Source organism: Typopeltis vanoorti, chromosome 3 (assembly GCF_054136105.1).
Source record: "Typopeltis vanoorti isolate ZY-2024b chromosome 3, IOZ_Tvanoo_1.0, whole genome shotgun sequence".
Classification (NCBI taxonomy): Eukaryota; Metazoa; Arthropoda; class Arachnida; order Uropygi; family Thelyphonidae; genus Typopeltis; species Typopeltis vanoorti.
Window position 1 is genome coordinate 586,135 of NC_143551.1, and position 18,960 is coordinate 605,094.

General features: G+C 39.9%; 1 protein-coding gene and 1 non-coding gene across 2 annotated transcripts in view; both read right to left on the minus strand.

The window, feature by feature from the left end:
* Positions 1–18,960, minus strand: part of FASN1 (Fatty acid synthase 1) — a 666,286-nt gene that overhangs the window by 106,565 nt on the left and 540,761 nt on the right. The window lies entirely within an intron of this gene.
* Positions 5,634–5,708, minus strand: TRNAT-UGU (transfer RNA threonine (anticodon UGU)). The gene has a single exon. It is a non-coding gene; the product is annotated as a tRNA-Thr (tRNA).

Here is an 18,960-nt window from a genome sequence, read left to right on the forward strand (position 1 = left end):
TCCCCATTGATTACAATCCCACCAACTCACAAATTTGAAAACTCCATAGGCTCCTTAAGAAGGTCACTTCTTGGCCTGTGGAGATTACCAACAGACTAAAACCCTATAACTCTAGACCCCCCCCCCCCGCATATATGGGCTCCCAAAAATACACAAAGAAAATGTGCCATTACGTCCCATACTGGATGGCATTGATTCCCCCACTTACAAACTAGCCAAGTATTTAGCCAAAGCGCTCTCACACTATACTGGCAATACACCATCACACATAAAAAACTCAGCCCACTTCAAAGCCAGTATAGAAAACCTTACACTCCAACATAATGACATAATGGTCAGCTTTGATGTCTCCTCCCTATTCACGAATGTCCCCCTCAAAGAAACCTTAGAGCTAATCCAAGCTAAATTTCCTCCCGATATCTCAGCCCTATTTCAGTTTACAATGAACTCAGGCTATTTCGTTTGGCAGGAAAAATTCTACAAACAGATAGAGGAGACAGCCATGGGTTCACCACTTTCCCCACCCTTGGCCAACTTCTTCATGGAGATGTTTGAAGAGAAAGCCTTAAACTCAGCCCCACAAAAACCTACCATATGGCTTCGCTACGTTGATGATGTTTTCGCTATTTGGCCACATGGCCCAGATTCACTCCTCTCCTTCTAACACACTTGAACAACCAACACCCTAGAATCAAATTCACCCTGGAAAAAGAGGAAAACAATAACCTCCCCTTCCTAGACACACTAGTCACCTGCCAACCTGATGGAACCTTCGTTTTCTCAGTTTATAGAAAACCCACCCATACAGGCAGATACATTCACCAACAAATCCACCCCCCCCCCTCACAACAATATGGAGTTATTAAAACATTATTCAACAGGGCAAAAATAATCTGTTCTAATGATCAAGCCCTAACCACAGAACTAAATCACATCCTTGACACTTTCTCAGCCAACGGCTACCCCCTCCAAAAAATCCAAAAAATACTTAACCCAGTTATCCACAACCCACCACCCCCTCCCCTTCACAAAAAAGATTACTCTAAATCTATCACTATTCCCTACATCAGAGGCACCTCGGAAAAAATCAATAAAATCCTAGAAAAACACGACTTGACCACTTGTTACAGACCACATAGAAAACTGGCATCCCTTATCAGCTCCACCAAAGACCAACCACTTCCCCTAGACATACCTGGTGTATACCAAGTCCCTTGCAGCTGTAAACTGTCCTACTTTGGCCAAACAGGCAGGACAGCAAATATCAGAATCTCAGAACACAAGGATTACATCCGATTTCACCAGTACAGCCACTCTGGGCTTGCAGACCACGTTCTGGATACTCGCCACAGAATATTATTATTATTATTATTATTATTATTAAACAAGACCTCATGGAGTCAAAGACTCATCTAGGAGGTCCTTTATCTTACATGCACATCTCATCATACTGTGTCTTAAACACATTCAAACTACTTGCAGACACCACGCTCTCAGGCAAGGCATTCCAATCACTCACAACTCTGCACGAAAAAAACCTGCCTCTCACTCCTCCCTTACTCACACCCTCCTTATACAGTTTCCAGGGATGACCTCTGGTTCTCCCCTAATCTCCCACTATTCTCTGTAGAACTTCTCCACCATTGATCCTATAACAACCCCTTACCAACTTGTAGGTCTCTATCATATCTCCCCTCTTCCTTCTCTCCACGAGACTCTGCAAATTACATCTTTTCAATCTTTCCTCATACTCAACATTCCAGAGGTCAGAAACTACCTTAGTCAGTCGCCTTTGGACCCTTTCCAACATCTCTTCATCCTTCTGAAAACCCGGTGACCAAATCTGGGCACAATAGTCCAAGTGTGGCCTAATTAAAGCCTTATACATTGGAACAAGTATCTCCCTACATCTACATGTCAGTGTCCTCCGCATCATTCCCAGAAGTCTTTGTGATGTCTTCACAATTTTGGCGATGTGTCCCCTAAATTTTAGATCCTTATCCACTATCACCCCAGATCTCTTATTTCCTCTACTTCCAACAATATATTCTCACCAAGCATAAATTCTGCATCCCATCTTTGTTTTCCAAATTTTAAAACCTTACATTTTGCAACATTGAACTCACATCCCCATTTGGTTGCCCAATCACTCAATTTATTCAAGTCTTCTTGCAAGGCCACAACATCTTCACTACTCTTTATGGTTCGTCCCAACTTTGCATCATCTGCAAACAACTAAATATCTCCATCCAAATCTTCACCAATATCATTAATATATAAGTTAAATAGTAATGGCCTTAAAACAGACCCTTGAGGCACTCCACTAGTGACTTTCCTTTTCCTGGATATTGCATCCCCATACACAACTTGTTGATACCTATCACATAGCCAGTCTCCAATCCAATGCACTAATCTAATATCCAACCCCATCTGCTCTAGTTTGACTGTCAACTTATCATGAGGTACTCTATCAAAAGCTTTTGCGAAATCCAAGTATATTACTGTGTATCCTTCTCCTCTGTCCAAGGAAGCAGTCACTTTATTGTAATAAGTAAGTAGATTACTAAAACATGACCTCCCTTTAGCAAATCCATGCTGTCCATCAAAGATTATACCATTGTTTTCAACCCAACTCTGGATCCTAGTTCTCACAAGCTTCTCCAACAACTTAACCACAACACCTGACACACAGATAGGCCTATAGTTTGATGCTTGAGTTCGATCACCTCCTTTATGAAGTGGCACAATCTTGCCCTCCTTCCACTCTTTAGGAACTTGACCAAATGCAAGACTCGTATTAAAAAAATATGTCAAGGCAGGTGTGAACTCTCTGGCACACTCCTTCAGAATACGTGGTGATATATTATCAAGTCCCACAGCCTTATTTACATCTAGTTTACTCAACTCCCCAAACACCTCTTGCTCACTTACAGTCAGTCTCTCCTCCCCATCATCAACTGCTCTTAATCTCTCCATGAAGTCACATTCACAAGATTGAAAGATCTTTATGAATTGCTCATTAAGTATCTCCACAACACATTCTGCAACAGCTGTCTTTATACCATTTCCTCCAATCAATGTCATCCTTCCATAATCATTCTTTCTTTTGCTGGCTACATATCGAAAGAACCCCCTAGGATTCTTTTTGGCTTCATTAGCTAACTGCTGTTCATACCTCTCTTTAGCTACTCTCACCAACCAAGTCACCCTCCTTGCCTGGTCTTTGTAGACCTCATGAAATTGGTTACTTCCACTTCTCTTATGCTGCCTCCACAATGTCCTTTTTCTCTGTATTGCATGCTTAATCTCTTTATTCATCCATCTCACACCTACCTTATTTAACCTTCTCACCCATGGTATACATTTAGACATTGCATCTACTAAATATTTTTTGAAAATCCCCCAAGCTGCATTGATCTCTTTTCCAGCTAACTCCTCATTCCATGCTACCCTTGCAAGCTGTCTCCTGAGCTCTTCATAAACTTGTAGTTCCACATATACCCTTTTTTCATAGGGGTCCTTGCACTGCTGGCAACCACCCAGGTAATCACCTCATGGTCACTTTCACCAATTGGTGGATGATTTGACACCTCATTTATAATTACATCCTCCGATGAGATGACCAAATCCAAGACCCTTAATCCTCGTGTGCCCTCTGTTACATACTGTCTGAGGTAGTTATCCCTCAAAAACTCAAGAAACTCATTTTCTTTACTTCCAGTCGCTATCTCTTCATTCCAGTCTATATTGCCATAATTAAAATCACCCATAATGATCACCCTTTTCTTATTTGCTTGGCTTATTTGACTATACATTTCACTATCACCACCATCCACATTACCAGGTCTATAACAACATCCCACCAAGTATTTGATTCTATTCACCTCTATCTCACACCATACTGCCTGAAAACCACTGGCCCTATTTCCCTCTTGCATCTCTACCTTGTATGGACATAACTCTTTCTCCATCATCAATAACACTCCCCCCTCCCTTTTTACCCCTTCTATCCTCACAAAACACATCATACCTTTCCATCTCTATTCCTGTCAGGATGTCATCCTTATCTAACCATGTCTCACTTATTCCGACAATCTCTGGGTGCACAGACGCAATTAGTGCAACCATTTCATCCGCCTTGTTCCTTATACTTCTAGCATTGGTATACAAACACAACAACTCATTTTTGGATCTACAGCTAGTTCCACTGATACCACTCACTCGATGTGATCTCTCCATGCTGGACTGAGGCCATTTCTCTTTCTGCTTCTTCATTTTAGAACCCTTTGCGACAACATCTGTTTCCTCTTGATCCCTGGTCATCCCATTACTTTCCTGCCTACACATGCTCTCACCTCCTCTTGGAGCATCCACCTTTCTCACGCTGTGTATCCCTGTCCACCCTGAGCGTCGCCGTTTCCCTGCTCCTCTTGCACACCCATTTTCTCATTTTCTATACTCATACCACTCACTTCCACATTCATTTCCACTCCTTCAATCTCTCCTGTCTTACTCTCCTGCTCTTCCACATCACTCCCCTCTCGATCTGATTCATTCTCTCTATTCACTTCTCTACCTTCCAGCAGCAGTCTCTCCAAGCGACTCACACCATAACCAAAAAAGAATAAGATGGAAGAAAGCCACAGTAATACACCGCAGCAAGTTCAAGTATGAAAGACTATTCATGGAATCAGCCTCGGCCCTTAGGAACATGCCAAACCTCAACAAATTTGGATGCATAAAACTGCCCCAAATTTGGGAAACTTTTATCAGAAGAACTTCAGCCCAAAGGCCAAGAACTACCAACATAGCCCGCCAGGGGGGCACCATCAGGACTTTAGGAAACGCTAGCTTCCTAGCTTCAGTCTCATTTGCTGTTATTAGTACTTGTGTGCACGTGTCTATGTAGTAAGTTCCCAAGAAGATGGCAACGTGACGTTCGCCGAAATATCGGAAAGTATATATTAAAGTTTATTTAATCTATATTTCTAGTATACGCTGTCAATTCCTTAAATATTAGTTATCATGTTTAACCAGCATATAAGCCTCTCAACAAGAATAATGATCATCTTACTATAATGATTCTTTCTTTTACTTTTCATATATTATTATTATTATTAGAATTATTCATGACACCTCCAGAAAGTCCAAAGACTCATGAAGGGAGGGCAACTAGTCTACAACTCTCTATCTCCACCACTCATCAATTGAACAACTACACAAATGCTATCTACTGCCAACCACTAGTATGTTCACAGGCAATCACAAACATCCATACCCACGGTGGGATTAGAACCCACATCCTTTTGGCTGCAGATGGATGCTCTAACAACTCGGCCAACCAGGTTGGCAAAAAAAATTATTATTATTATTACGTGACACCTCCAAGGAGTCCAAAGACTCATCGAGGGAGAGAGGGTACCTACTCTACAGCTCTCCATCTCCACCACTCAATCCACGAACTACAGTAAACCCGATCATCAACACCAATGCCATCTACTGCCCACCACGACCACAAGTATTTTCACAGACAATTACAAACATCTGCACCCACGGCAGAATTCGAACCTGCAGCCTTTTGGCTGGAGAGCGATACGCTAACCACTCGACCAACCAGGCCACCAAAAACAAACAGATCCTCCAGTGAGGATTGAACTCACGACCCCTGGTTTACAAGACCTGTGCTCTAGCCACTGAGCTATGGAGGCAAACACAAATAATTATTATTATGTGACACCTCCAGAGAGTCCAAAGACTCTCTGGAGATGTCCAAAGAATGACTTCCTTTGCTAAAGGCACCTACTGAATTCTCTGTCTCCACCAATCAATCCACCAACTATGCAACTACCATCATCTACACCAACACCATCTACTGCCCACGACCACCACTAATATTTTCACAGACAACCACAAATATCTATGTCAATGGTGGGATTTGAATCCACAGCCTTTTGGCTGGAGAGTGGATACACTAACCACTCAGCCAACCAGGACGGCGATTATCCTCTCACCATTCAACTTATGCTGATTTTACACAAAGTTCTGTTTTCTCAGCAACCCTTTTCCTTCTATATATCATGACCTACTTCAGTTGACCTCCAATCCAATACCAGTTTTGCATATGACAGCACATTACACTCCTCCCTTTCATTTGATAAACCTTACTCTACACAAAACACCTGAACCAACATAATATCAACCACCACTATCCTCAATTCTGATCTCCAAGCCATCCTCCAGTGGATTTCAGATAATCTCATCAATTTCAGTGCTAATAAAACTCAGTTATGTCTTATTTCTCACAAAAAAGAGTTATTTTCTCCCAGTATTATCTTTGACAACACTCAAATTTTCAGACAAGATTAGATTTCTCTTCTTGGAATCACCCTGACATCAGATCTCTCACATCACAACTGCTGCATCTTCAGCTTTTTAAAAACTAGGATTTCTCTTTCACTCAAGATGTTATTTCCCCTCTGAACAGCTGTTAACCTTATACAAATCAGAAATTCACCCAGCTATTGAATTCCATGGTTCAACTGCCCTCCATGCAAAAAACTTACTTCTTACCTTCCTACTCACTACCTCTTCCAGGGATGACCTCTTGTTCCTTGTTCTTCCCACTTGTTCTATTATATGAAAAAAATCTCCCCTGTGCCAGTCCTGTAAATACCTTTCAACAGTTTAAATGCTGAGAGATATTTACACTACTCACCTTCTTGCTCACAACTTATATTCATAAAATACTGGTATAGCCCCTTGTTCTCTTACCTTTCTCTTGTTCTAACATATCAAAGAACTTGCCAGTGTCAACCCAGTAACTCTTCACAACTGTTTAAATGTCTCAGTAATATCACCTCTCCTATCTACCAAACTTTGCAGTCCACATACCACCAGTCTATGCTCATGATTAACATTGTACAGTCCTTATATCATCATAACATTCAGTTGTTTGCAGGTGATGTGATGCTGGGAAGGGTTATCAGTAATAATGCAGATGTGCCAGCCCTGCAAGAGGATTTGAATAAACTAGACAGATGTGTAAATGAATGGGGGGATGTCGGTTCAATGCAGCAAAATGTAAAGTCTCGAGGTTTGGGAACCATACTCGAGGATGCATACTTGATTAGAGGAGGTAGGGGGAGACAAGAGATCTGGGGGAGATACTTGATAGAAAACTGAAATTCAGGGAGCATATTGCAAATGTGGTGAGGGTAACTCAGAGGATTGCTGCAATACTGAGAAGGACACTGACCTGCAGAGATAAAAGACTTATCATTCAGTTGTATAAGACTGATCAGACCACACTTAGACTATTGTTCTCAGATTTGGTCCCCAGGATTTGAAGGGAATAAACTGACTGTGGAAAAGGTATAGAGTTGGATAACAAAGATGGTTTCAGGACTGTACAATATGAGTTATGAGGATTGAATGAGGGAATGTGGACTGCAGAGTTTGGTGGATAGAAGAAGGAGAGGTGATATGATCAAGACTTTTAAACTGTTGAGAGTTAGTTCCAGGGTAGACATTGGAGAGTTCTTTTACTTGGTGGAACGGTGGGAAGGAGCGATGACAAGGGGTCATCCCTGGAAGTTACGAAAGGAGGCTACACACATGAAGGTGAGGAGTGGTTTCTGTGCATGGAGGGTGGTTGAACCTTGGAATGCATTGCCTGAGAGAGTAGTTGGAGCAGGAAAGTTGAATGGGTTCAAGGAGTAGTATGATAAACTTTGTGTTTCCTAAAAATGACCTCCCACGATGAGTCTTTTGATTCCATGGAGGCCTGGATAATAATAATAATTATTGGCCTTTTTTTTTTTTCAAAATGATGGTACAGATACTTCTGTAAAATGTCTTCAAATTAGGATATTTGGTGTGCTAAAATGGCTTATTTAGCAGATATTTTTAATTACTTAAATAGCGTTAATACAAGTATCCAAAGTGAAAATGAAATATTTTGATACCACTGACAAATTGTTAGCTTTTCAAAAAAAGTACCTCTTTGTAAAATCTGCATATCAGAAAAAAAATACAGTGGATATGTTTCCTTCACTCCATAATAAAAATGTGAAGGGAATTACTTCTGTTATAACAGAACATTTAACAATATTGGAAGAAAAGAATTCAAGTTAATTTCCTGTCTTAAATACACACAATCATGTGTGTATTTCAGCTCATTTCCAAAAGGATATAAATATCTGCCAATAGGCTGTTAACATACTGTTCTCACCTGAGTTCTCTTTAAAGCATATTTTCAATAGAGTAGGTAGCCAACAGCCAACTTCTCCATGACCTGGTAAACTACCAGCTAATCAGTGACAATCAGTACAGATTTTGGAATCAAATTTCATGGTATATCTTTTTATGGATACGAAACTGTGCCAAATCGATAAGAAATCCATTTGGCACAGTTAATACATCGAGTTGTGAATTTTCGTTACAAGTACATACTCTAAAAATGAAATTCTCTGAAATAACTCTTTGAGGAATTTTGGATTTTTGTCCTAGCCAAATACCCAGCTTTCTCCACAAGGGCACTGAAAATTTTCCTTCAGTTTTCAACATCATATTTGTTTGAGCTTGTTTTCTCAACATTAACCCATACAAAAACTAAAAAAGCGTGAAACATTTACTAATATAGACAAACAGATCAAGTTAGCTATATCACATATTAGACCTGAAATCTGCAAAACCCGACAAACTCAAGTATTGCATTAAAATAAGTTTCATTTTTATAAAAGGCAAGTCCACGCATATTTTTATTGTTTGTTTTATGACACTAATGCTTATGGTGTTCTTCAAATTTTTCTTATAATCAAAAGTGTTCCATGACTTCGAAAAGGCTAAGAACCACTGATCTCATTAAACAGATACTACATCTGTCTAATGATATCTTTAGTATGATATTATAAATTTTTCTGCACTCTTATGTTTACCTTTCTTCAGGGAAACGATATCCTCATTATCAATTTAACATCAGGTGGCTCATTCTAATTTTGAATAATCAATTGTTTGTATTCTACTTTGTAAGAAATTGTTTTCTGTTAAACCACTGATGAGAGTTTGTTATTTTCAAACTGAAATATCTGGCATTATATTAAATATACGTTTCTTGTGTTTATGTGTAGATAATTCATTAATGTAGAGATTTATTCATAATTCATTAATGTATTTTACTTTGTAAGAAACTGTTGTTTGAGAGTTTTTTATTTTTTTTATCTTCTTTCAAGAACGGCAATATAAAGGAGATGATTCAGTGTACTATCTGCGAAATGTACGCTTTGTGGAATGCAGTTGGAGTGTGGTTAGATGATAATAAAGGAGTGAATGTGTGTAGAAAATGTAGGGAGAATGAGAAATTGAAGTGTATTTCGGATCTTGAGTGTGATATTTTGGTCAAACTTCAGAATGAGGAAAATAAGGATATGACAAGAAACGGCGAGGTTGTACCAGAGAATTGTGAGAGAGTGAATGTAGAAAGTGTGAATGATAGTATTAATGGTTTTACAGAGAATAAAAAAGATGAGATAGATGCAATGAGTGAGATCACGTTGTTGAACGGTGTGATACAAAGTGCAAAAAAGCAGCTAGAGCGTATGAGCAAAATTTGACTGAATGAACCAGCCAATAATAAAAGGTATGACAGGAAAAATAAGCATATGAATGTGAACATGAACAAAATGAAGGATAGACTGCTGTATGGAGACTCGTTAGTGCCAGGTGTGTTAGTAGAGGATTTGACAAAATCGTAACAACCTAGTGCGACCATAAAGGATGTAACTAACTGAGTCTATTAGAGAGCAAAAGGAAAGGGTGAAAGAAATGATTGTTGTGGCAGGCACGAATGATTTGAAAGGAGATAAAATGGAAATGATAGAAGACCTGAATGAATTGTTTAAGGTAGCAAAAGAAAAGAGTGAGAGAGTTAGAATGATTAGTCTTTTGCCATGGTATGACAGTGAAATGTTTAAAAGCAGGGCCATAATTGCGAATGACTTTATGCGTGGGTTATGTATGACGAGTGGTGTGGAATTAGTGGATGTGTGGAGTGAGTTCAATGGGAAAAAGGATCTATATAAGATGGATGGCTTGCATTTGAATGGTTATGGTGTAAGGAGACTCGAGAAAGTGTTGCTGAATGTAGTGGATGTGCAAATTCAGGGAAACTAGATTTATTAGGGGGGGGGGGTGTAGATATACAGTCCTTGGGGAGGCAGTTGAATGTATGAATGAATATAATATGCCCGAGTGAATAAGGACAACAAATCAGAGTGGGATAGTTAATATAAGGCATCAAGGTAGAGTTGGGGCTAATGGGGGGGGTCTTAAATTCATGTACACTAATACTAGGAGTATTAGGAACAAGAAGGAAGAATTTTTGGCCTTGGTTGGCACTTCTAGACCACAAGTTATTGGTATTAGTGAATCATGGCTGACTGTAGATGATATAGCTAGTGGGATTGAATGTGATGGGTATAGTGTGTTCAGGAATGACAGGGAGAATAAAATGGGGGGAGGAGTATTGTGGGGTGCTTAAGGGTCAGAGCTGTATAATTGAGAGGAGACCTCCACATAGCCTTTAAAGGAATGCGGAGAACCGACCAGGGCTTCTGACCTAATGTCCAACCCTCACCTTCTCGTGGTGCACCCTGTTGGGTATCTACTTGGATACTGAACGGACGAGGATGGGCTGGCAATTTGGGATTTAGCCGACCAAATTGTATTCTTATTGGTTAAACCAAAATATAGAATGATGGTACAACATGATAAAATTTCATGCTGGCTGGGGCGTCGCCCGGTTAAACAAGGCCCCGTTGTTTTCGCCAGGAAACCAGGGCGAACAGCGAAAAGTCAGCTACTGGAACAAATCTGAAAATAAACCCCAACTCAACATCACCAGAGTTAAAGATCGGTACAATCAACGTAAGCAGCCTGAATGGCAAAGAAATGGAGCTAGCTGAGGAATTAGATAAGTACCAGATCGACATAATAGGGGTGACTGAAACAAAAAAGACCAAAACTGGTGAGATCTTTCTGAGCAATAAATACAAAATGTTATATTCAGGAAATGACAATCAAGGAAAAGAAGGAGTAGCCATAGTATTCAACACAAAATACGAGGCTAATCTTCTTGACTGGCAATCAGTCTCAAGTAGAGTAATGTGGGCAAATATGAGAATGGGGAACTGGACAATGAGACTTATTTGTGCCTATGGTCCCACAAAAGGTTCTACTAAGGTAGAAGTGGAGGAATTTTTTGAAGCTTTAGAAAAAGCAACTGACACAATGAAAAATGAAAAGTTGGCCCTTGTTGGGGATCTAAATAGCAGAGTAGGAAATGATTGTGAGACATACAAAAATATTTTGGGAAAATTTGGAGAAAAGAGCAAAGCTAATAATAATGGCAAATATCTGTTGGATGTCTGCTCAGGACATGGACTGGTTATTACTAACACCATGTTCCAACATAAAAATGTGCACAAATTCACATGGAGAGAAGAGGCTAGGAATAAGAAAAGTCTCATTGACTATGTTATTGTTGATAGTGATGTTTTCTCCCTGCTGCAGGACACCAGAGTGTACACAGGATTTGAAATTGGAAGTAATCACTATTTAGTCTTGAGCAGGATAAAATTGAATTTCATATTGAAAAGAATAACATGTAAGAAAGTTTTAAAGCGAATAAAAGTTGAGCAGCTCTCAGATGTGAGCTGTAGACTAAAATACACAAAGATTATTGAAGGAAAAATGAAAGAGTTTGAGAACAGGAATCAAACATTGGAGATTCAGTGGCAAACTCTGAAGAAAACATTGATTGATTCTGCCAGAGAGGCATGTGGTGAGGTTGTTTGTAAGGATAAAAAAATCAGAACTCCTTGGTTGACACAGGAGGTTAAAGAGGCAGTGAAGGAAAAGAAGAAAGCATACCAAAAGTTCTTATCAAATAAGTCAGCTTGTGCTCTTAGAGAATATAGAGACAAATGCAAGAATGCTAAACACTCTGTAAAACTAGCTAAACAAAAGTCATGGGAGGACTTTGGCAAGAATATAGAAAATAAATATCAAGAAGGTGGCAAAATATTCTGGAGGTTTGTTGAAGAAGCTTAGGAATGGAGGAAAGAGTGCTGTAAAAGGAGTTAGAGATGATAAAGGTGACATGAAAAACGGGAGATAAAGATATCCTTGAAGTATGGAGTAATTATCTAGAAAAACTGCTAAATGAAACAAGCAGTGATGACAGCACAGTGGTAAAAAACACTGACCAGGCATGCAGTCAGGAATACATATCCATACTTGAAGTATAAAAAGCCATCAAAGGCTTGAAATGTGGAAAGGCAGCAGGAGTAGATGATATTCGACCAGAAATGCTGAAGTATGGTGGTATAAGAGTCTTACAGTGGCTGCACTGCATAGTTCAGAAAGCCTGGACAGAGGGATGAATTCCCGATGATTGGAGTAGAGCTCTCATAGTACCCATATATAAAAAGGGAAATAAAACTGCATGTGAGAATTACAGAGGTGTTTCCCTACTTAGTGTTCCTGGCAAGATCTATGCAAGTATACTTGAGAAACGGTTGAGAAGAATTGTGGAAGAAAAGCTTGGTGAAGAACAAGCTGGATTCAGGCGAAATAGAGGCTGTCAGGATCAGATCTTCACTTTACGACAAATAGTCGAGAAAGCATGGGAATATAAGTAAAGAAAATGAGAACACAGTAAAGAAAATGAGTTTCTTGAGTTTTTGAGGGATAACTACCTCAGACAGTATGTAACAGAGGGCACACGAGGATTAAGGGTCTTGGATTTGGTCATCTCATCGGAGGATGTAATTATCAATGAGGTATCAAATCATCCACCAATTGGTGAAAGTGACCATGAGGTGATTACTTGGGTGGTTGCCAGCAGTGCAAGGACCCCTGTGAAAAAAGGGTATATGTGGAACTACAAGGGGGGTGATTATGAAGAGCTCAGGAGACAGCTTGCAGGTGTAGCATGGAATGAGGAGTTAGCTGGAAAAGAGATCAATGCAGCTTGGGGGATTTTCAAAAAATATTTAGTGGATGCAATGTCTAAATGTATACCACGGGTGAGAAGGTTAAATAAGTTAGGTGTGAGATGGATGAATAAAGAGATTAAGCATGCAATACAGAGAAAAAGGGCATTGTGGAGGCAGCATAAGAGAAGTGGAAGTAACCAATTTCATGAGGTCTACAAAGACCAGGCAAGGAGGGTGACTTGGTTGGTGAGAGTAGCTAAAGAGAGGTATGAACAGCAGTTAGCTAATGAAGGTAAAAAGAATCCTAGGGAGTTCTTTCGATATGTAGCCAGCAAAAGAAAGAATGATTATGGAAGGATGACATTGATTGGAGGAAATGGTATAAAGACAGCTGTTGCAGAATGTGTGGTGGAGATACTTAATGAGCAGTTCATAAAGATCTTTCAATCTTGTGAATGTGACTTCATGGAGAGATTAAGAGCAGTTGATGATGGGGAGGAGAGACTGACTGTAAGTGAGCAAGAGGTGTTTGGAGAGTTGAGTAAACTAGATGTAAATAAGGCTGTGGGACTTGATAATATATCACCGCGTATTCTGAAGGAATGTGCCAGGGAGTTGACACCTGCCTTGACATATTTTTTTAATACGAGTCTTGCACTTGGTCAAGTCCCTAAAGAGTGGAAGGAGGGCAAGATTGTGCCACTTCATAAAGGAGGTGATCGAACTCAAGCATCAAACTATAGGCCTATCAGTGTGTCGGGTGTTGTGGTTAAGTTGTTGGAGAAGCTTGTGAGAACTAGAATCCAGAGTTGGGTTGACAACAATGGTATAATCTTTGATGGACAGCATGGATTTGCTGAAGGGAGGTCGTGTTTTAGTAATCTACTTACTTATTACAATAAAGTGACTGCTTCCTTGGACAGAGGAGAAGGATACACAGTAATATACTTGGATTTCGCAAAAGCTTTTGATAGAGTGCCTCATGATAAGTTGACAGTCAAACTAGAGCAGATGGGGTTGGATATTAGATTAGTGCATTGGATTGGAGACTGGCTATCTGATAGGTATCAACAAGTTGTGTATGGGGGTGCAATATCCAGGAAAAGGAAAGTCACTAGTGGAGTGCCTCAGGGATCTGTTTTAGGGCCATTACTATTTAACTTGTATATTAATGATATTGGCGAAGATTTGGATGGAGATATTCAGTTGTTTGCAGATGATGCAAAGTTGGGACGAACCATAAAGAGTAGTGAAGATGTTGTGGCCTTGCAAGAAGAGTTGAATAAATTGATTGATTGGGCAAGCAAATGGGGATGTGAGTTCAATGTTGCAAAATGTAAGGTTTTAAAATTTGGAAAACAAAGATGGGATGCAGAATTTATGCTTGGTAAGAATATATTGTTGGAAGTAGAGGAAATAAGAGATCTGGGAGTGATAGTGGATAAGGATCTAAAATTTAGGGGTCACATCGCTAAAATTGTGAAGACAACACAAAGACTTCTGGGAATGATGAGGAGGACACTGACATGTAGAAGTAGTTAGATTCTTGTTCCATTGTATAAGGCTTTGATTAGGCCACACATGGACTATTGTGCCCAGATTTGGTCACCTGGTTTTCAGAAGGATGAAGAGATGTTGGAAAGGGTCCAAAGGCGACTGACTAAGGTAGTTTCTGACCTCTGGAATGTCGAGTATGAGGAAAGATTGAAAAGATGTAATTTGCAGAGACTAGTGGAGAGAAGGAAGAGGGGAGATATGATAGAGACCTACAAGTTGGTAAGGGGTTGCTATAGGATCAATGGTGGAGAAGTTCTACAGCGAATAGTGGGAGATCAGGGGAGAACCAGAGGTCATCCCTGGAAACTGTATAAAGAGGGTGTGAGTAGGGGAGTGAGAGGCAGGTTTTTTTCGTGCAGAGTTGTGAATGATTGGAATGCCTTGCCTGAGAGTGTGGTGTCTGCAAGGAGTTTGAATGTGTTTAAGACCCGGTATGATGAGATGTGTGTGAGATAAAAGGACCTCCTAGATGAGTCTTTCACTCCATGAGGTCTTGTTTAATAATAATAATAACAAAGATCTGTATTTAAGTTTTGTCGATCTGGAAAACGCTTATGACAAGGTGCCAAGAGAGAAGCTATTCAATATGCTGCAGTTATATGGTGTCAATGGGACATTATATCAAGCAATACTTAGTCTTTATTTGAGTTGTGAGTCAGCAGTTCGAATTGAAGGAAGTACAGGAAGATGGTTTAATGTTAAATCTGGTGTGAGACAAGGATGTACATTATCCCCTTTGTTATTCATTATCTATATGGATCACATTATGAAGGAAAGTGGTATTAAACATGATATCAAAATTGGAGATGTTAATGTCAGCTCTTTGCTTTATGTGGATGATGTTATACTTCTAAATAAATCCGCTACAAGTCTGCAAGATTCTCTGACTAAATTGAATAGCTCTTGTAATAGATATGGTATGAAGGTCAGCAATAAAAAGACAAAGACAATGAAAATAGGCAGAATCATTGAAAATGTCAACTGTGTTGTGAATGGAGAACCTGTGGAACAAGTAAAACATTTCAGCTATTTAGGCACGATTTTTACTGAAGATGGTAAATTAAATATAGAAATAGACAACAGAATCAGCAAAGCTGGTATGGTGGGAAGTCAATTGAATAAATTCATATGGAATAAGAGAGAAATTAGTCGGAACACTAAATTAGCTGTATACAAGACAGTGTTCAAACCAGTTTTAAATTATGGATCTGAGAGCTGGGTCAGAAGTAAAACACTTGACCAAAGACTAGAGACTGCAGATATGAGAGTCCTGAGAAAGATTATAGGCGTGAACAGATGGCATCAATGGCAGTATCATATTAAAAACGAGAATATTAGGAAAGAACTTGACATTGTCAGCATCCATAAATGCGTTAGCAGAGCTAATCTCAGGTGGTATGGTCACTTAAACAGAATGGGCGAGGAAAGATTAGCAAAACAAGTGTTCTCTGCCAGGTTGGCAGGAAAACGACCGAGAGGAAGACCAAGATATAGGTGGATTGATACGGTACAAAGTGCTTTAGACGATAGAAATATAAGATATGATAATATTGGAGTGTTGACAAGTAACAGACTGATTTGGAGGAAAATTGTAGATAGGAAATTAATAATGATGTAATTTTTGCATGTAGTACTATCATATCCTGTACACCCCTTGAGGGTACATGGCAGGAATTTGATAATGATGAGTATTGTTGATGATAGCTGATGAGCTGAAGCCAAGGAGAATAGAAGTGGAATTGCAGGATAGAGAAAAGAGCACATTTGAGGCCATTTGGTGTGAGATTGTGGCTAGCAGAACTAAATATACAATTGGGTGCTGCTATAGACCAGGTGACGGAAAAGATGGTGGTGACAGTATGCACAAGCAAATAGAAGAAATGAGTGGAAGGAGGGTAATTATTATGGGAGATTTCAACTATGGTCGCATTGATTGGAGTGAGGAGAGGACACACGGGAGGAAGGAATTGGATTTTATGCGGTTATTAAGGGATAACTATCTGCGACAGCATGTAATGGAAAATACTAGGGGTCAGAGAGTGCTTGACCTAGTAATTGCATCTGAGGATTTGGCTGTAACAAATATGACCATATTGCCACCAATTGGTGAGAGTGATCATAGGGTCTTGACTTGGGAGGTGGCTAAAGGTGTGGAATTTACAATTAAGACAGGTTACATGTGGAATTATCAGGTTGGAAAGTATGACTTAAAGCTTAGGAGTTTGATTGGTTCAGTGCTATGGCATGTACAACTGCAAGGACTAGAAGTTGATAGCGCATGGGAGGCAGTTAAGAAGTGTTTGCATGAAGCAATGGCTGACTGTATACCTAGAGTCCGAATAATAAACCAAGTAGGGGTTAAATGGATGAATATCACCATTAAGCTTGAGCTGCAAAAAAAGAAACAACTATGGAGGGAATTTAAGGAGAAAGGTGACCAGTAGGCACATGAACGGTATAAAGCGCAGGCCAGAAGGATAATGAGTGTGGTAAGAAAAGCAAAAAAGGATTACGAAAGAACATTGGCCATGCATGTAATGGAAAATATGACCATATTGCCACCAATTGGTGAGAGTGATCATAGGGTCTTGACTTCGGAGGTGGCTAAAGGAGGTGGACCTTGCCAAGGCCTTTGACAGGATACCACATGGAACCCTAATCAGTAGACTGGAGCAGATGAGGATGGATATAGGGTTGGTGAGATGGATAGGATGGATAGGAGAAATTGGAGTCTAAACCACTCTCTGGTATCTCTCCATCAGTTGATGGAGAGATACCAGAGAGTGGTTTATTCAGGAGTGGAGTCTAAAGGACGGCTTGTGACTAGTGGTTTGCTGCAGGGCTCTGTTCTTGGACCACTGCTTTTCAATTTGTTCATCAATGATATAGGAAAGGATTTGAGAGGAAGCGTTCACTTTTTTGCTGATGATGCTAAGTTGGATAGAGCAGCAATTATGAGTGCACGGGATGTCAAAATTTTACAGGATGATTTGGAGAGTTTGGAGGACTGGGCTAGGAAAAATGGATGTCAATTTAAATGTGGCAAAGTGTAAGGTTATGCACTTTGTGGTGAAAAGAATAGCAGCAGTATATCACATTGGTGGAACCTTACTCCAGGAGATTGATGAAGCCAGGGATTTGGGAGTGTTGGTGAATAGGGAATTGAAGTTTAAGGGGGGGGCACATTGCAAAAGTGACTAAATCAGCTCATCAAATCACTTGGCTTCTGAAAAATACTTTAACATGCAGAGACAAACAAGTTATTGTTCCTCTGTATTGAGCCTTGATAACACCCCATCTGGACTACTGTGCCCAGTTATGGGCACCAGGGTTTCTTCATGATGAGGAGGAAGTGGAGAGGATCCAGAGACAAGTGACCAAGATGATAGCAGGTCTGTGGAATGAACCTTATGAGATTAGGTTGAAGATTTGTGGGTTGCAGAAATTGGTCGATAGGCGAAGGAGGGGTGATATGATTGAGACATTCAAAATACTGAAGGGTTTCTATAAGATTGATCCAAAAGATGTTTTTGGAAATATGAATGCTGGTGGAAGGACTAGGGGCCATGCATGGAAGCTGGGCAAGAGCGTGGTTGACAAGGGTGTTAGAGCTAAGTTTTTTACTTGGAGAGTGGTGAATGAGTGGAATAAGCTTCCAGAGTCTGTTGTGGATGCTATGACCATGAATGAGTTCAAGGCAAGGTATGATAGATACCGTGTCAATGTCGAATAGTTGTTCTTGACATGATGTTAGGGCCTCCCTTGACGAGTCTGTTGACTCCTTGGAGTTGCCCGGAACAACAACAACAACAATAATAATAATAATTAAATATACGTTTCTTGTGTTTATGTGTAGATAATTCATTAATGTAGAGAACCTGCTCTTCACTCATCAGTTTAGACCTGCCTTATACAGTTTCCAGGGATAGCCCCTTGTTCTAACACCTCTCCCATTCTATGAAAAATCTCTTTCTTATCAACCTGCTAACAACCCCTGACTTGCTTATGTCTCGATCATATCCCCCTCTTTTCTCCTATACACGAGGCTTTGCAATTTATTCTCTCAATCTGTTCTCATACTCCACATTCCAAAGACCACTGACCTTTGTGAATCTTCTCTGGATCCTTTGTAATATATCCTTATCACCATGAAAAGGGAGTGATCAAATCTGTGTACAATAATCCATATAAGCTTATACTATTTCTGCATGTCTGGGTTGTGCACATCATTATGCCACATCAATGATGTGGCCCCTTAATTTCAGGTACTTGTCAACCACTATTCCCATCTCTCATCTCCTCTGACTCCTTTAAACTTATCCCATCAAGTGTATACTTTACATCCCATCGTTACTTACTAAATTTCAAAACCTTACACTTTGGCTACATTAAAGTGACAGTTCCATTT